Raw genomic sequence first — 4,091 nt, forward strand, 5'->3', positions numbered from 1 at the left:
CACCCCTTTTTTTTATTGATTAATACAACATAATTTTTGTTGAAATTTTTTTCAAAAGTTTTTCATAACAACTTGAGTGGTCCTTTCTTTTGTGACACTCTGTTCTTCCATCTTTCACTGCTGGTCAGGCTGCCCAACACCAGCACAGGAGTATTGCCAATGCACGGCACCTTCGGGACTCATAAAATAGTCAGTAAAGGTTTCTCTCACACGCACACCAGAGTTGGATGGTCTTCCCAGACACACGTTGCGCAGCTGATTACATTGTGGCTGCTGGTACTCCAAATCTACCTCTGAGCTGTACTCCCGAGCATAGTTATGGAGTACACAGCAGGCCTTAAGCACAGCGTCAACGGTGTCTGTATCCAACTGGATGGCAGTGTGAAAGATCCTCCACTGACTAGTCATGATCCCGAAGGTGCATTCCACATATCTGTGTGCACAACTCAGCCGATAATGACTACCCTGCTGCGCCCATACCCACGAAGGGGACTGGATGACCGGCGGAGGATTTTTAATTAAGGGAAAGGCCTCATCCGATACCATCACAAAGGGCACTGGATCTGTGGAACCCGGCAAAGGTCTTGGGGCTGGGAGCGTTCCGCCATCTTGAAGAATTTGCTGACCAGTCTGTGATGATCGCAACACCCAAAAATCCCCAGTACTACCATAGGCACCAACGTCAATGGCAACAAATTTGTAATGTGCATCAGCCACCGCCATCAGTACCACAGAAAAATACTTCTTATAATTATAGAAGCGTGATCCTGATCGTGGTGGCTGCTGAACCCTTACATGTTTACCATCAACTGCACCTATGCAGTTCGGGAAATTGGCCACAGACTGAAAGCCTGCTGCGACCTGCAGCCAAGTCTCCTCGGTTGGGGAAGGTATCACCATGGGCTGCAATTTCTGCCAGATCACGTTACATGTGCACCTCACAATTTGAGAGATGGTGGATTTACCAACTCTAAATTGGAGGTGTAGGGATGTATAGCTCTCTCCTGTGGCCAAATCTGCAAAGAAAAAGAAAAACAATATTAGAAACATTAGCAAAACATGTAATTAAACGTGTTTAACATATTCCCATTTAAGAGACTACATGAAAAAATGTTAAAAAGATATCCATGTCCATCAATGTGTGAGTGTGTGTGTGGATATGTCAACTGTCTGCTTCATGTTGCACTTCTTCCCTGGCAGCCATCCGTGTGGAATGATACACTGCATAGTCAGCAAAGACACGGTGTCAGGTAATTATGGAAAAGCCCATTCTTCACTGATGTCAATCAAATACAGCAAAGAAGGGGACAATGATGGCTGCATCTTCATCACCTGATGCCAGGAAACAGCGCTTTATGCAGCACTTCTTCACCTGTGCAATGCGTGTCACACAGAGGGCATCAATGTGTGTTGGCTGTGTCCACGTGTGCGTGACACTTTGTCAACCGTGCAAGTGTTTGAAATCAGACATGTCATGGTTTTTGTCAAACGGGCTACAAAAACACGCTAACGTGCAGCAAACCATTAATTGGAGTGGGTGTACGTGTGTGAGTGTCTCAGGTACATGTCAAAAGTTACATTAAAAGGACCTGACACACTGACGTGTGAAAGAGCCTGAAGGACAAACAAACAAAAAACTATATACTTACCGCAAGGTGATGAGCAGCCTTTCCTCAGCAGTGATCGCCTTCCTCATTATGGTATCCGCAAAGGTCAGATGTGGTGCCAATATATGTAACAATCGGTCAAATGCCGGGATGGACAGCCGACAAAACAAGATGAATTTGTCCGGAAATCTGAAATGATATCATGACAAAAAAGTTTAATTCCTGATGATAATATTTGAAGAGACGGATTAAAAATATTTTGAACTTACCGCCTCAAATCTTGGTAAAGGACATAAAAATGGCCCTTCTCCTGTCGCTCAGCTACAAGCGGGTGCACCCACATTCGTCTGTTCCGCTTCCTCCTTCGTTGGTCCTGCAACTAAAATACAAATAAATGTTAATAAAAAACAAAGAGGCAATGTGCACACATACCATATTAGCTGGCCAAACTTCAGCACAACTTAAAGAAACTCGCACCGCTGCCTATTCTGCATCTGTCCTAAAGACAGCATGTTCCCAAAATTAAAACATAATGATGTCCCCCACTAGACAAAACGGCACTCACGGCATGTTCGGCTCCAAATTTGTTTTAAAACAGTGATCTTAGATGACGTGACGGTTGCCAGAACACGATGTAATGAGACCTAATTAGCACATACCATTATGGCAACTGAACGGAAGATGCCGTGAGTGTGGTGACCGGCTCAAAGGACTACGTAGTCCGACAGAGGATGAGTAGATCACTGTTGTTTTTTTTTAATATATGTTGGTTACCAGATTAATTTATCCTGGTCTGGAACACAGTAACCACTACTCCAGACCATGGGTACCATCCGCACATAAAGCAGTAAATTAACAAATGATGGTTTCCACTCCTATGGCAGCGTTATTGCCACCATTACGAAAAAACTTCAGACGCTGAATATTTTGCCATTACCATAGGAGTGCATAGGAAGCACTTTTTTAAAAAAGGTTAAGCGTAAAATTAAAATACATGTGTCTAGGTCGTCAGGGCGCACACCTGTTACATGCGCAAGGCCCCAAACCGCTGATTAATGCATGCAAGCACTATACCCTGCGCCCGCCATGTTAACGATAGGGAACCATTGCACATGCGACCTATAGCGCATGATGTGTTGCACAATAAAACGTAAGGTGAAACCAGCCTTACCTCCTCTCTGTGGCGATTAATGTTTTGCAGCATAAACCACATCAAAAGGATTCAATATGGCCTGCGGAGCAGGCACCGCTGTGTGATCTGGTTCTCGGCCATCGGCGCAGTATACTGGGCGCTTGAATGCTGGATGTTTGTGCTCGTACTTGCTTTTGGCTAGCAAAATGGAGAATGGTGGGGGTGGCCAAGGAAATGACATCACCTTCCTTTTTTTTTCCTCATTCAAGTTGCCGTAACTTTATGTATGTTGTTTGCTTTGCAAACCGCAGTCAAAACAGCATCAAAAATCGCACTAAAAACCGCAGGAAAACCGCACCAAAAACCGCATCAAAATCGCAAAAAACGCACAAAAAACCGCACTTGCGTTTTCTAGCGATACATGCGGTTTTTAGTGGTGAAAAAAACGCACCAAAATCCGCAACGTGTGCACACAGCCTAAAAGCTCAGTCAGTGCTCTGCCAGGTTACCATGCTTTTCCATACTGAGATCAATATGGATTTACTAAAGCTGTGTTTATTTAATACATTTTAAAATTGCCCAGAGACCCTAAAAGTGATATACACATCTTTTCATACAATTAGATTACCTGCAATTCAACCATGCTGACCATAAATCCAATTTTTTAAAAAAATTTGCTAAGCCTGGCCATTTCAAATTTCAAAAAGATTCAATCATTTCTAATAAATATTATTATAGGTATATGAACCCTTTATTAGAAAAAAGTTGGTGCACAAAGCCTTCTTAAAGAGTTAACATGGTTATTTTCACTAAAAGGTTGAAACAAAAGCGCAATAGGGTCTTATCCGGGTAAAATGTTCAAATACTGAAAGTATTAGACTCACCTTCTCAAAGATAAAATAAAGCCTGTATAGTAAGTCAGCCTGCTGCACGTCCAACGGTCCACAGCGGAACCGTACCACAATTCAATAAGGAATAAATTCTTGGACTTTGAGTGCGCTGCCAGACAGATTCAATAACCACACAAGGTTAAAAAAGTTAATCCTTTAATCCCTACGCGTTTCGAAGCATAACGCTTCTTCTTCAGGGGTTGATACCTGAAGAAGAAGCGTTATGCTTCGAAACGCGTAGGGATTAAAGGGTTAACTTTTTTAACCTTGTGTGGTTATTGAATCTGTCTGGCAGCGCACTCAAAGTCCAAGAATTTATTCCTTATTGAATAAAGAGTTAACATGAATTATCATCAGTGTAGCTCAGATATCAAATGATTTCACTTATGTCCCATAGAAAACATCTGATTACTAGAAAATTATGCCTGGAATCAGTGCAGTCCTTTAGGGATGCAGAATGAT

At 42.6% G+C, this 4,091-nt stretch overlaps 1 long non-coding RNA gene across 1 annotated transcript; it reads right to left on the reverse strand.

The window, feature by feature from the left end:
• Positions 1–1,655: 1,655 nt before the first annotated feature.
• Positions 1,656–2,912, reverse strand: LOC141082739 (uncharacterized). The gene is made up of 3 exons (XR_012230570.1): positions 2,779–2,912; positions 1,877–1,986; positions 1,656–1,796 (listed from the first exon to the last, which is right to left on the reverse strand). It is a non-coding gene; the product is annotated as an uncharacterized lncRNA (long non-coding RNA).
• Between the last annotated feature and the right edge of the window lie 1,179 nt (positions 2,913–4,091).

This window comes from Dendrobates tinctorius, unplaced genomic scaffold (genome assembly GCF_039654945.1).
Source record: "Dendrobates tinctorius isolate UK_male_01 unplaced genomic scaffold, ASM3965494v1 ptg000019l, whole genome shotgun sequence".
NCBI classification, from domain to species: Eukaryota; Metazoa; Chordata; class Amphibia; order Anura; family Dendrobatidae; genus Dendrobates; species Dendrobates tinctorius.